Source organism: Balaenoptera acutorostrata, chromosome 3, assembly GCF_949987535.1.
Source record: "Balaenoptera acutorostrata chromosome 3, mBalAcu1.1, whole genome shotgun sequence".
NCBI classification, from domain to species: domain Eukaryota; kingdom Metazoa; phylum Chordata; class Mammalia; order Artiodactyla; family Balaenopteridae; genus Balaenoptera; species Balaenoptera acutorostrata.
The window spans coordinates 61,967,359-61,982,916 of NC_080066.1; the positions used below are offsets into that span (position 1 = coordinate 61,967,359).

The following is a 15,558-nucleotide window of genomic DNA, read 5'->3' on the forward strand; positions in this document are numbered from 1 at the left end:
CCAGCTCTAGGCACGCGGGCTTAAGTAGTTGTGGCACACAGGCTCAGTCGTTGTGGCTCGTGGGCTTAGTTGCTCCTCTGCATGTGGGATCTTCCCGGACCAGGGCTCGAACCCATGTCCCCTGCATTGGCAGGAGGATTCTTAACCACTGCGCCACCAGGGAAGTCCCTCATTATTACTTCATATTCTTCCTCAAAACTTCCCCAGAATCATGAAATAATTACATTTTGTTTTTATAAAGTTCATGCTGCAGATAATCTATCTGTAGATAATCTTGAGTCTGTCTTGATTATTGTTCTCTTCTGTGCAATAAAGGACAACACATTAAGAATATGAGGTTGTAATAGTAAATAGGCAACCATAGATGTGAAGTGATCGTATAGGCAAAGTGTTAGTGTTTGACTTTTTAAACAGAAGGCCTGAATTCTATGAATATTACTAGAACATATATTATCTTGAGTGTGAGAAAAATCTCATTCTGGTTTTCCATTCATCTCCTAAACTTTTACTCTATAGAGGCTTTTTAATGCCTTAACATACACAATTCTATGAATTAATTGTCCAGTTGGCTCTTTGAGGTTAGGGAAGTGCTTTTATGTTTGTTAATGAAGTCCAATGTGATTCATTGCTTTAGGCATAACAGTGCTTTCCATATATTTATCTTTATGCCCAGTGTACAGGTCAAAATAATCACCATTGACTTGACTTATTTTTTTGTCTAAGAAATACACTTCTCATCTTCCCAATCTAAACATTTGATGGTAAACACTCTCCAAATCCAAGTGAGTTAGTATGTTTCATGAGGAACTCTGATATTCTAATGTGTTAAGCATTGAGATATACCCCTATCTGCTCTCATGAGCACACAGATATGGCCAGCTATTGATATATACTGTAAATATTGACATACATTTAAAATTCATATTTTGAGTAAAAATCTACAAGCTGGTTATCTACTCAGGTTGATGCATAGCATTAGAATACTTTGGTTGAAAGAGTAAAGTTCAACAGAGGTGTAGGGAACGAGTAAATGAAAGAAATATGGACTAATAAAAATATAGAATTCTAGAATTTTTAGAGTGGAAAGAGATCTCAGCAGTTATCAGATAAGCCTTGGGATAACTGAGTGTGTATGACTTAGAAAAGGGAGCACACTTATTCTCTATATTCCTGAAAGAGTAGAATGAACATCTCATATAGAAGCTCCTTGGGGATAAGTTTGGAGTTCATTATAAAGAAGAACCTTCTAGGGACTTCCCTGGCAGTCCAGTGGTTAAGACTCCGTGCTTCCACTGCAGGGGGCACGGGTTTGATCCCTGGTCAGGGAATGAAGATCCCGCATGCCGCAGGGCTCGGCCAAAAAAATGGAAAAAGAAAAACCTTCTAGTGGTCAGAGCTATTTGGAAGTGGGAGTAGACATACACTGGATGTGTAGTTGGACCCAGTGACATTTGTGAGATCTTCCAATCCTTGAATTCTTACCTAAACCAATGACCAACGTTTCTCTCTTTTCTTTTAACTTTTTAAACTGCAGTATGTACAGTAAAGTGCACAAATCTTAAATGTACAAGTCAATGAATGTTTATGTATATATGCACCTGAGAATATTTCCATCTCTTCAGGAGGCTCTAGTCAGTACCCTCTCTCCCTCTATTATAGATAATCACTATTCTGATTTCTGCCACCAAAAAATAGTTTTACCTATACTTAAACATCACATAAGTAGAGTCACAGAATATTTATTGTTGTGGGTCTGGCTTCTTTTGCTCATCGTTATGTCTATGAGGTTCATCCATGCTACATGTAGCAGTAGTTCAATCTCTGTAATATTGCACTAATGTCATTGTAGGAATGTCTCGAAATGTAGCCATGCCACTGTTGATTGACATGTGGATTGGTTCCACTTTGAGACTGTAAATAACAGTGCTATGAACAATCTTTACATGTCTTTTGGTAGACACCTGCACTCGTATCTCTAGGATATGTTACTAGGAATGGATTGCTGTTTCATGGGATAGGTTTAGGTTTATTTTAGCAGTTACTGCCAAGCAATTTTCCAAAGTGACTGTGCACATTAGATTCCCACTAGCAACATAATGAGAATTTCAGTTCCTGCTCATCCCTGCCAGCACTGTGTATTGTCAGTCTTTTTTATTTTAGCCATTGACTATGTTGTAGTATTTCTTTTTCTATGGTTATAGATCATTTGGATAGTCTCTCTTAGGAAGTGCTTATTTTATTTTTAGCCTTTTTTTAAATTGGGTCATTTATCTTTATCTTGCTGGTTTGTAGGAATTCTTTACATATTCTGAATATGGGTCTTTAGGGAATTATATGTATTACAAATATAATTTCCTAGTCTATGCCTTACTTTTTCACTCTTTTAACATGGTCTTTGATGAACAGACATTCTTAATTTTAGTTAAGTGCAATTTATCATTTTTCTCTTTTGTGGTTAGTGCTTTTTGTTTCCTCTTCAAGAAGTCTTTGTCTAGCCCAAGGTCATGAAGACATTTAGACCAATAATTCTTTTTTTTTTTTTTTAATTTTTTGGCCACACCATGCAGCATGCGGGGATCTTAGTTCCCTGACCAGGGATCAAACCCGCGCCCCCTGCAGCGGAAACATGGAGTCTTAACCACTGGACGGCCAGAGAAGTCCCCCAGACCAATAATTCTTGAATTCTAATACTAAATTAGATAATGGTAAACTTTCATTTGTTCATACACCAAAAAAAGAAATAAATGTATACAACTGTACTATTTTCTCCCATATTTTAATTCTTAAGCTTTCGGCATTAGCTGTGAATAAATAGATAATTATGATGATACTAAATCTGAAATTTACTGTCAGGATACTTGGTTATTGCTATGGTAACAAAACCACTACAAAATCTCAGTGGCTTTTTTTCTCACTCATGCTACTTGTACAAAGTGGGTTAACGGGGGCTATGCTGTTTTTGTTCACTTAGGCAACCATGTTGATGTAAACTCCATTATAATATATACTTTCATGATCACTGTAATAGGGGAAGGGAAATATGGAAAATTGCTTTTGGACTCTTAAACTTTCTGCCTAGAAGTATCATGTGCCACTATGAGTTGACCCTATGAGTTCCATCAACCTTGCCTAATTTCAGAGGTCGTGAGGAAGTGTAATCTTACACTTCCTGAAAGGAGAGCTAAAATATTTGTGAATAGCCATAATAATGACAGTCACAGTTAACTTGGGCAAGTTACTTAACGTCTCTCAATGGATCGGTTTGTTCACTGTAAAATAGAGGCTAATGATAGCATCTATCTCATGTGGTAGTTGTGAGGATTAAATGGGGTAATACATGTAAACCCTTAGAATACTGCCTGATACTTAGTAAACACTCAATATATGTGTGCTAATATTACTGCTATCATTGTTATTAGGCTCTTACTATGTGATGGACACCATACTACCTGCTTTACGTGGATTGATTATTCAAATAACTCCCATAGTATCTACTGTAACTATCCTCATTTACAGATGAGAAAACTTAGGTTCAGAGATATTAACTAACTTGCTCACGTTCCACAACTAAAACATAAAAGGTGGGATTTGAATTCAGGCAGTCTGATTTCAGAGCCTGCAATATTAACCATGACTCCCTCCCAGATAGCAAATAAATATTAACAGAAGAATTCAGAAATGCATCCTGTGCTTAGAGAACTCTGTGTTTGTATATGTACAGTTCATGGTTATGAGTTTATAGTGAACTTTTAATATATTTCTATTTTCTGCTAGTTTGTAAAGTTGTTTCTAGTTCATATCATTTAATTAACAGTACTGTTTCATGGTGTTCTGTCGTGGTCTTACATCTAAACAAATTTAGAACTGATCTTGTCCTTCATTAACAGATGAAGAAACTTAGGCCAGAATGTTTTAGTGATCCCAGAAGACATAGCTAGTTGGTGTCATGCCTGAACTCAGACTCAGACTTCCTGACTTCTGTTCAGAGCTCTTCCTACTGCCTCGGGTTACCTCCCTGTAGTTCACATGGCACACAATCCTTTATCAAAAATTTGAGATGCTTTGGTTCTTCCTCCCCCCAAATTTGAGTGAGTTTGTTATAGAAAACTGCAATTGTGCTTCTTCCTCATAGCTCACATTGGTACATCTTGATTTTAAGTTACTAACTTTGTCTTTTAAATATTCTAATGTTACTAAACACCAAGAGTCAAATTAGATATTTGGAGAGACTTTGTAATAAGAATAAATACCTCCAGAGAAAATGTTTCCATGGCAAAACATTGTAATGATGAGCTTTTTCATGTAAGCCAGATTTGGAGTCAAATTTCTGAAGGAAAAGGGATGACAGTGGAATTAGAGATGGATCAAGTATACTGTATTTGAGGTATATCTCAAGATACATTAGCAAGAAGTAAAATGACTATTTACTCATAAACAGCTTGTTACTTTTCCTACCAGTGACATGAGAATGTACATTTATCAACCTCAGATATATTGTAGTTTTCAGAATTAAACCTTTTAAGGAAATGCCAAAGCATATTAATTTCATGGTCATGGTCTGTTTTCTCATAATTAAATGGGATTGTTGTATGATATTTGCAGTGTATTGTCATGTAATTTTATCTGGAAGGTTAACAGGGTATAAATTGAGTTAACCTATAGTTCTAGCCAATAATAGGAATTACTCATTCTATTGCTGTGTGGTAGCGAAGGAGTAGGAAGGAAGTCACAGCACTTCTTTTTCTCTCAGTATCGAAAGTTCTCAGGTATCTGTCAGGAAGATGAACCTAACCTGTGCCACATGGTAATGCATTCATAGGGAAATATATTGTTGTCTTGAGAGTACATGATACTTTCTCCTGGTCTCTTATAATTTCAAACATTTCTTTTTGCATTAGAATAAACACTGTTTTATAAAATTGAATGCAGAATTTAAATGAATTTTTTAATATAAAACAGACAGTTTATAAACTGTGCTCTCATACTTTTCCTGCTAGACATGTTTACTCTTCTCTGTCCTGAAGGACTCATTCTGATTTGAGAGAGCGAGACAATGAATTTATCACTAGAAATTATGTCTAAGGCTCCTTTCAGCAATAAGGTAGTATATTTTCTGGAGAGGAAAATGGGAAGAGTCTGGTCAAAGGGAATTTTAGTTCTATGTGTAGTAAAAAGTTTTAAAAAGAAAGTGTATTCATAAAAGGAAAGTGTATTGCATGTGAAATTAAAATTGAAGTTTAAAAGGTCTGTGATTTTTTATGGTACTTTCCTCTTTCTTTAAAGCAACACAACCATATTACTGAATGTTGGGGAGTAAAAACAAAGACTGGAAAGTAATTACTCATAATTTCATCATCCTAAAACATTATTACTTTGAGCATTTGCGTGTGTTTCCTTCCAATCTTATGTATCTCTTCTTTTGATATAACTATAATATGTGTAATATACTTTTTTTAAATTTAATTTTATTTTTTTATACAGCAGGTTCATATTAATTATTCATTTTATACATATTAGTGTATATATGTCAATCCCAATTCATCACACCACCACCCCCCCACCACTTTCCCCCCTTGGTGTCCATACGTTTGTTCTCTGCATCTGTGTCTCAATTTCTGCCCTGCAAACCGGTTCATCTGTACCATCTTCCTAGGTTCCACATATATGCGTGAATATATGATATTTGTTTTTCTCTTTCTGACTTACTTCACTCTGTATGACAGTCTCTAGATCCATCCACGTCTCTACAAATGACCCGATTTCGTTCCTTTTTATGGCTGAGTCATATTCCATTGTATATATGTACCACATCTTCTTTATCCATTCATCTGTTGATGGGCATTTAGGTTGCTTCCATGTCCTGGCTGTTATAAATAGTGCTGCAATAAACATTGGGGTGCATGTGTCTTTTTGAATTATGGTTCTCTCAGAGTATATGCCCAGTAGTGGGATTGCTGGGTCATATGGTAATTCTATTTTTAGTTTTTTAAGGAACCTCCATACTGTTCTCCATAGTGGCTGTATCAATTTACATTCCCACCAACAGTGCAAGAGGGTTCCCTTTTCTCCACACTCTCTCCAGCATATATTGTTTGTAGACTTTTTGATGATGGCCATTCTGACCGGTGTGAGATGATATCTCATTGTAGTTTTGATTTGCATTTCTCTAATAATTAGTGATGTAGAGCAGTTTTTCATGTGCTTCATGGCCATCCGTATGTCTTCTTTGGAGAAATGTCTATTTAGGTCTTCTGCCCATTTTTTGATTGGGTTGTTTGTTTTTTTAATATTGAGCTGCATGAGCTGTTTATATATTTTGGAGATTAATCCTTTGTTGATTTGTTTGCAAATATTTTCTCCCATTCTGAGGGTTGTCTTTTCATCTTGTTTGTAGTTTGCTTTGCAAAGGCTTTGAAGTTTCATTAGGTCCCATTTGTTTATTTTTGTTTTTATTTCCATTGCTCTAGGAGGTGGATCAAAAAAGATCTTGCTGTGATTTATGTCAAAGAGTGTTCTTCCTATGTTTTCCTCTCAGAGTTTTATAGTGTCCGGTCTTATATTTAGGTCTTTAATCCATTTTGAGTTTATTTTTGTGTATGGTGTTAGGGAGTTTTCTAATTTCATTCTTTTACATGTAGCTGTCCAGTTTTCCCAGCACCACTTATTGAAGAGACTGTCTTTTCTCCATTGTATATCCTTGCCTCCTTTGTCATAGATTAGTTGACCATATGTGCGTGGGTTTATCTCTGGGCTTTCTATCCTGTTCCATTGATCTATATTTCTGTTTTTGTGCCAGTACCATACTGTCTTGATTACTGTAGCTTTGTAGTATAGTCTGAAGTCAGGGAGTCTGATTCCTCCAGCTCTGTTTTTTTCCCTCAAGACTGCTTTGACTATTCGGGGTCTTTTGTGTCTCCATACGAATTTTAAGATTTTTTTGTTCTAGTTCTGTAAAAAATGCCATTGGTAATTTGATAGGGATTGCATTAAATCTGTAGATTGCTTTGGGTAGTAGAGTTATTTTCACAATGTTGATTCTTCCAATCCAAGAACATGGTATATCTCTCCATCTGTTTGTATCATCTTTAATTTCTTTCATCAGTGTCTTATAGTTTTCTGCATACAGGTCTTTTGTCTCCCTAGGTAGGTTTACTCCTAGGTATTTTATTCTTTTTGTTACAGTGGTAAATGGCAGTGTTTCCTTTATTTCTCTTTCCGATTTTTCATCATTAGTGTATAGGAATGCAAGAGATTTCTGTACATTGATTTTGTATCCTGCAACTTTACCAAATTCATTGATTAGCTCTAGTAGTTTTCTGGTGGCATCTTTAGGATTCTCTATGTATAGTATCATGTCATCTGCAAACAGTGACAGTTTTACTTCTTCTTTTCCAATTTATAGTCCTTTTATTTCTTTTTCTTCTCTGATTGCCGTGGCTAGGACTTCCAAAACTATGTTGAATAATAGTGGCAAGAGTGGACATCCTTGTTTTCCTCCTGATCTTAGAAGAAATGCTTTCAGTTTTTCACCATTGAGAATGATGTTTGCTGTGGGTTTGTCATATATGGCCTTTTTTATGTTGAGGTAGGTTCCTTCTATGCCCACTTTCTGGAGAGTTTTTATCATAAATCGGTGTTGAATTTTGTCAAAAGCTTTTTCTGCATCTATTGAGATGATCATATGGTTTTTATTCTTCAATTTGTTAATATGGTGTATCACAATGTGTGTAATATACTTTCTCATAAATATTTCATTGAAAACCTTGTATCATAATTAGCAAAAATAGCTTTTACATTATTTTATTGTTTGCAGATAACATAAAGAAATATTTATTTGCTCCGCACAATACCTTTTTGAGTTAAATAGAGAAGGTATTATTAGCACCATTTTACATATCAAGGTATTGAAAGCAGAAATCACATAATGCCTCTACTTAGTCCTATAGTGAATTTCTGTTCTCCGCAGAAGTACTTGCTACCACAGGCGAGTGAATGCATTTAATGTAGAAGGAAGAGCAAAACAAATCATTCTGCAAATTCTTATTTTGTGGGACATAGTCCTGCCTTACTGGACTAGGTGAGCCTTTCAACAGCAATAGGCAACTCTGGAAATACAAATTTTGTCAGATTTTAGTAAATACACTCAAACACCAAGAATCTTGAGGTGATTTAGTCTGGTTACTCCTCAGTTAGTTACTGCTAATATGTGGTTGTTTTTTTACTATTGCTCTTTTTTTTATTTTGAATTTTATTTTATTTATTTTTTTATACAGCAGGTTCTTATTCGTTATCCATTTTATACATATTAGTGTATACATGTCAATCCCAATCTCCCAATTCATCCCACCACCACCATCACCCCCCCACCACTTTTCCCCCTTGGTGTCCATACATTTGTTCTCTACATCTGTGTCTCTATTTCTGCCCTGCAAACCAGTTCATCTGTACCATTTTCCTAGGTTCCACATATATGCATTAATAAACGATATTTGTTTTTCTCTTTCTGACTTACTTCACTCTGTATGACAGTCTCTAGATCCATCCATGTCTCTACAAATGATCCAATTTCATTCATTTTTATGGCTGAGTCATAGTCCATTGTATATATGTACCACATCTTCTTTATCCATTCGTCTGTTTTTAAACTTGGTTTTAAACTTGTTTTTGTTTCACCTAGAAACAACGGAAACAAAATCAGTAGCTTGTAAACCAGGAAGATAACATCTAAGCGCTTGATTGGAATTGCCATCTGTATATGAAGGGCGAAGCCTTTTCTTACTGGGAAGGGTATTTAAAGGAAAAATGTTCCTGGGAAACTGGTCTTCTAGAGCTTTAAATGTGTCACGTTCGAATTCTGTGGCTATTTGATTTACTTTCTTAAGTCCTGAACATTATCAGCTTTAGGATTCAAAAGCAAAATATAGCAAAATAGTTCTGAGTTTTAAGTTTTGTCTCTCTCATTAAACTGCTCTATTAAACTGCAACTGTGCCTATTTGTTTTGTAGGGAAAAGCATGAATTTCAAAAGCAAAATATAGCAAAATCTGAGTTTTAAATATTCTCTCTTTCAGTTTAAACTGTTCTGTTAAACTGCAATTGTGCCTATTTGTTTTGTGAGGAAAACTGTGAATTTCACTTTATTATTCCATTAACTGCCTTTGACTCACTGCAGCTAATGTTTTTTTGTTGTTTTGTTGTTGTTTTTGTCTTCAACTTTTGACTAACGAAAACTTCCTTACTACCCAAAGCTCTCTCTTTTTTCTTTTAGGAATTCCCCCTAGGAAGAGAATTTACTTTGTATTAAATTAAATTGATTGATTAAAATAAAGTTGATTAAAATGAAGAACCTTTGATGGGATCTATTTCCTTTTATTACACTATAGTTTTTATAAGTGATCTCTGACTTTCCTTAAACATCATCTTTTACTTTTAGTATTCATCAGATTTGGAAGAGTAAAAGGTTTGGGAATTATTGACTGTAGCAGAAAAGAACATCCTTTCCATCTCTTCTTTGCAGTGTTGTTTCACAGCTGTAAGTTTGAGCTGAAGAAAGCAGTGTAAAACATAAGAAAATAGAGGAGCAGTGTTCCTTGAACCAGTAAGGACCCTTGCCCTAGAACTGTTAACTATTAAGTTTTTGTTTGGGTCAAGATACTAGAGACCTTTGTTGCTTCTGCTTTCTCATATATAGCTTTCTCAGACTCCAGGCTTGAATAATTTTGTTTAAGAACTAGAAATGAATACTATCTGCCTCCTTAATATGAGTCTGGATTCTAAACATGTAAGTACCCTGAACTAAGTGTTTCTTCTCAGGTTTTACTCACTTAGTAGTTTCTGTTTCCTTCAGATCTCGAATGCTCTGTGAATTCACTACGATCATTAGCAGTTATCTTAGCTGGTCACCCCATCTGTTTAATTCATCTGTATTTCTTCCCTGTTTTCTCATATATTTAAATAGATAAATAAGTAAATAAGTAACTTTACACACATTAGCTACTACAGCCTTTGCAATTTTTTTTACTGTTTGCCCTTCTGTGCCCCAATAGATTACGAACTCTAAAGGACAAGAATTTCTTCTTAATCTTAATTACCTCTGTGTCTTTGATACCTTACACAGTGACATGTAGTAAACTGTGAAAAGCATTGCTTTTTCAAAATTCATTTCCCTCTTGGTAAACATAAAATTCCTCTTTTCTGATATAACCTCCATGAGAATCACTAAGAAGTGAGTGAAAAAAATATATATCATGTGGCTTCCTAGATGGAGTAGGAAGTTCCCCCCTCTCACGTCTCCTCCCCTGCCTCATACACGCCTACCTTTTACTGTTTCATAGTACCCCAGTGTCCCAGGAAATTGTTTGGGAAAGTACTTTACACTAAGGAAGTACTCCCAAATTTTATTGGATTATTTTAACTCTTATTTCTGGCACTGGTCCAGAAGTTTCTTACTTGGGCAGTTATCTGTTTACTAATAATAAAAGCAGTGCTTGAATAGGCTGTGTAGGAAGGGCAATTTGGGACCAACAGTCACCATGAAAAAGCCAAATATGTGGACTGTGACCTCAAAAGGCAACACCCTGCTTGTAAAGTGACAAATTTGCTTTGGCAGAGGAAAATGTTTCTTATTTTCTCTGTGTTATCACAGTGCTTTAACCTGATACAAAACACTATGTCTAGATGTTCAGGGTTGTTTTTTTTTTTTCACAACATATTTTGTGTCCTGATGGTAACAATTCTCCATCAAGATTCCACTGAGAAGAAAAAAATGCATGTACAGGGATCAAACTATCTCAAAAGAAATCTAAACTGTGCCCAGTTTCTTTTGATGATCTAGTACTTCTGTATTTTGTAGAAAATACCTAACTCAAAAGTTTGCAAAACTCTCACTTCAAAAAATCATAAACAATGATAGAAGATTTATGTTTGTTTCTAACCCTGGCCTCTTCTTCCCACTTATCATTGTTGTGTGAGAACAGTGTCTCTAGACCAAGGAGAATAACAGCACACACCACTTGACACCAGGCATAATCTTAGTCACACGTAAAGGTACTCAACAAATGTTTGTTGTTCAAATATAAATTCTGCAAGCATTTGCCTTAAAAAGAGGCTGGATTATTTCCTTTATGGCCCAAAAAAACCCACAATATTTAACTACAAAAAATTGGAAGTAATATATTGTCAGTATAGCTTTATCACTAAACAGGTTATAAAACTACAGTTAAAATATATGCAGGCCACAGTTAGATTCTATTCCTAATTTTTTTTCCAGTTATTTTGAACTGAGAAATTGGCTCTACCTCCAAAATGCATCAAGAATCTGACCACTTCTCATCACCTCCACTACTACCACTGTGATCCAATCCACCATCAACTTTCAGATGGATTACTGCAATAGATTCCTAAGTGATCTCCTTACTTCTGTCCTTGACCCTCTTCACCCTTCATTCTATTCTCCAAACTGCAGCCATGGTGATCTTATAAAAATGGCTGATTCCATGCCTTATCTACTCAAAACGTTCTAGTGGCTTTGCAACTCAAGAGTAAAGGCCAGTCTTTACTATGATTTACAAAGCCATATATGGTCTGGTCCCCTATAGCAGTCAGCATCATCTACTATTTTTGCCCCTATTTCAATCCAGCCAGATTTGCTGCCTCCTTCAGTCATACCAAGTGTATGCCTTGCATGTGTTCCCCCTGCCTGGACCACTCTGTCCTCACACATGTGCACAGCTCTTCATCTCCTTTAGGTCTTTCCCCAAAGGTTACCTCAGTGAAGCCTTTCCTGGCCTCTATTTAAAATTCCAGAACCCTCTTCCCTTGAACTCTTCCTGGGCTCTTTCCTTGCTCTCTTTTTTTCTTTGTACTTATCACTATGTAACATTATTCATTTTACTTATTTTATCTTGTTTTTTGTCTGTATCCCATTATACTGAGCTCAGTAAGGGTGGAGATTTTTGCCTGTTTTGATTGCTGCTATATCCCCAGTACATATAAAGTGCCTACAGTGTTAGATACCCAATAAATACTTGTTGAATGAATGAATCAGTTTCTCTATTATTTAGTTCTTAGACTAGCCTACTACATTTTTAAAAATTAACAGTAGTCATGGTCACAGGAGCCTGGGCTCTAGAGTCTAGGAATAGAGAGCCACATTTTCTGCTCACTCCAACACCCAGCCAAACGCACACCTCTATGCCCTTCTTAGGTACTGAAACAACCCTAAGCCTTAAACTCTAATTATCTCCCCCATCCTACCCATCTCCCAAAAAGTAAGTACTTAATTACCACCAAATTACCTACCCTTATCTTTTGCCCCCTCATCTCCCGTATCAAAACCTACAGTTAGAGAGTTCTTAATGAACCCCAGTTAACTGCCTAGTGGGATTAGCCAGTGTTCTTATTCCCTCTGTAAAACATATTGATTAATGCCCACAGCCTGCTTAATGCTCTTAGCTAAATGTTCACAGCTGGTAGATCATTCTGTAGTAAGCTTCTTCTTTCACTTGCTCCTGTTAAATTGTATGCATATAAAAATCAGTTGTATTTATTCCTCAACTTCAGGGCTATCTTACAATAAATTGTATAATTATAATATATGAAATTAATTTTTAAATTAATAAACTTTATATTTTAGAGCAGTTTTAGGTTCACAGAAAAATTAAGCAGAAAGTACAGAGTTCCCGTATACTCCATGTCCCCATATGTGTACAACCTCCCCCACTCTTAACACCCCCTACCAGAGTGGTACATATGTTATAGTTAATGAGCCTACATTGACACATAATCATCACCCAATTCCATAGTTTACATTAGGGTTCACTCTTGGTGTTGTACCTTCTATGGGATTTGACAAATATATGACATATATCTATCATTCTAGTGTCATGCAGAATAATTTCACAGCCCTAAAAGTCCTCTGTGTTCTGCCTTTTCACTCCTGCCTCCTCCCTAACCCCTCCCAGTCATTCATCTTTTTACTGTCTCCATAGTTTTACCTTATCTGGAATGTAGTGATATTGGAATCATACACTATGTAGCCTTTTCAGATTGGCTTTTTTCTCTTTGTATTATGCATTTAAGTTTTCTCCATGTTCCTTCTTGGCTTGATAACTTACTTCTTTTTAGCACTGAATAGTATTCCATTATCTGGGTGTACCACAGTTTGTTTATCCACCCACCTACTGAAGGACGTCTCGGTTGTGTCCAAATTTTGACATTATAAATAAAGCTGCTATAAACATCCATGTGCAGGTTTTTGTATGGACATAACTTTTTAATTCCTTTGGATAAATACCAAAGAACCCAGTTGCTGGTAAGAGTATGAGTAGTTTTGTAAGAAACTACCAAATGGTCTTCTTTAGTGGCTGTACCATTTTGCATTCATTTCTACCAGTAATGAATAACATCTCCTGTTGCTCCATATCCTAGCCAGTATTTGGTGTTGACAGTGTTTTGCATTTTAACTGTTCTAATAGATGTGTAGTGGTATCTCATTGTTTTAATTTTCAATTCCCGACTGACATATGATATTAAACATCTTTTCATATGCTATTTGTCATCTGTACATATGCACTGTTGAGGAGTCTGTTCAGGTCTTTGGCCCATATTTTAATTGGGTCGTTCATTTCCTTATTGATGAGTTTTAAGAGTTCTGTGTATATTTTGGATAAATTTCTTTATCAGATGTATCTTCTGCAAATACTTTTTCCACATCTACAGCTTGTCTTCTCATTCTCTTGACATTGTCTTTCACAGAGCAAACGTTTTTCATTTTAATGAAATCCAGCTTATCAATTCTTTCACAGATTGTGCCTTTGGTGTTATATTTAAAAAGTCATTGTCATACCCAAAGTCATCTAGATTTTTCTCCTGTGCTGTCTTCTAAGAATTTTATAGTTTTAAATTTTAAATTTTAAATTTAGGTTTATGATGCGTTTTGAGTTAATATTTGTGAAGGGTGTAAGGTCTGTTTCAAGTTGTTTTTGTTTGTTTGTTTGTTTTGCATATGGATGTCCAGTTGTTCCAGCACCATTTCTTGAAAGACTATCTTTATTTCATTGTTTTGCCTTTGCTCCTTTGTCAAAGATCAGTTGACTGTATTTATATAGGTTTATTTCTAGCTAAGATCTCTATTCTGTTTCAATAATTTGTCTTTTCTTTCCCAAGTACACACTGTCTTGATTATTGTAGCTTAATAGGAAGTCTTGAAGTTGGGTAGTGTCAGTCCTTCAACTTTGTTGTTCTCCTTCAATATTGACTTGGCTATTCTGAGTCTTTTGCCTCTCCATATAAACTTTAGAATCAGTTTATTGATATCCACAAAATTACTTGCTGGGATTTTTATTGGGATTGAGTTGAATGTATAGCTCAAACTGGGAAGAACTGACATCTTGACAATATTGAGTCTTTCTACCCATGAATGCGGAATATTTTTCCATTTATTTTGTCCTTCTTTGATATCTTTCATCTGAGTTTTGTAGTTTTCCTCATAGAGATCTTGTAAAATATTGTTAGATTTATACCTAAGTATTTCATTTTGGGGGGGATGCTAATATAAATGGTAATGTGTTTTTAATTTCAAATTTCACTTGTTCATTGCTAGTATACAGAAAAGCAATTAAATTTTATATACAGTTGAACAACATGGGTGTTAGTGGTGCTGACCCTCTGCACAGGAGAAGACTAAGCCACCTGCTACCAAAAAAACCAATGGGTCAGTGAAGAAATCAAAGAGGAAATTAGAAAATACCTTGAGACAAATGAAAATAGAAATACAACTTTCTAAAATCTATGGGATGCAACAAAAGCATTTCTAAGAGTTAAGTTTATAGCAATTCAAGGCCTACCTCAAGAAATAAGAAAAATCTCAAACAAACAACCTAACTTTCCACCTAAAGGAATTAGAAAAAGAAGAACAAAGCCCAAAGTCAGCAGAAGGAAGGAAACAAAAAAGATCATAGTGAAAATACCAAAAACACAAAACAAAACAAAAAACAATAGAAAAGATCAATGAAACTAAGATCTGGCTTTTTGAAAAGATAGACAAAACTGATAAACCTTTAGCTAGACTCATTAAGGAAAAAAGAAAGTGGGCCCAAATAAACAAAATTAGAAATGAAAGAGGAGAAGTTACAACTGATATTACAGAAATACAAACAACCCTAGGAGAATACTATGAACAGCTATACAGTGACAAATTGGACAACCTTGAAGAAATGGATAAATTCATACAAACATGCACTCTTCCAAGACTGAATCAGGAAGTAGAAAATCTGAACAGACCGATCACTAGTATTGAAATTGAATCAGTAATTAAAAACTCCCAACAATTGAAAGTCCAGGACCATATGGCTTCACAGGGGAAGTCTACAAAACATTTAAAGAAGAGTTAATGTCTATCCAAACTATTCCAAAAAATTGAAGGGGAGGGAACACTCCCTAACTCATTCTACAAGGCCAGCATTATCCTGATATCCAAACCAGACAGACACTACAAAAAAAGAAAAATACAGGCCAGTATCCCTGATGAACATAGATGGAAAAATCCTCAACAAAATAC

At 35.4% G+C, this 15,558-nt stretch overlaps 1 protein-coding gene and 1 long non-coding RNA gene across 5 annotated transcripts in view; one reads left to right on the top strand and one right to left on the bottom strand.

The window, feature by feature from the left end:
• HMG20A (high mobility group 20A) overlaps positions 1-15,558 on the top strand; it is a 69,211-nt gene that overhangs the window by 20,163 nt on the left and 33,490 nt on the right. The window lies entirely within an intron of this gene.
• The window catches only part of LOC103019750 (uncharacterized), a 51,754-nt gene continuing 44,574 nt past the window's right edge, over positions 8,379-15,558 (bottom strand). Inside the window, exon 4 of the long non-coding RNA XR_452507.2 lies at positions 8,379-8,673. This is a non-coding gene — a long non-coding RNA (uncharacterized LOC103019750). The remainder of the gene's footprint in view (positions 8,674-15,558) is intronic.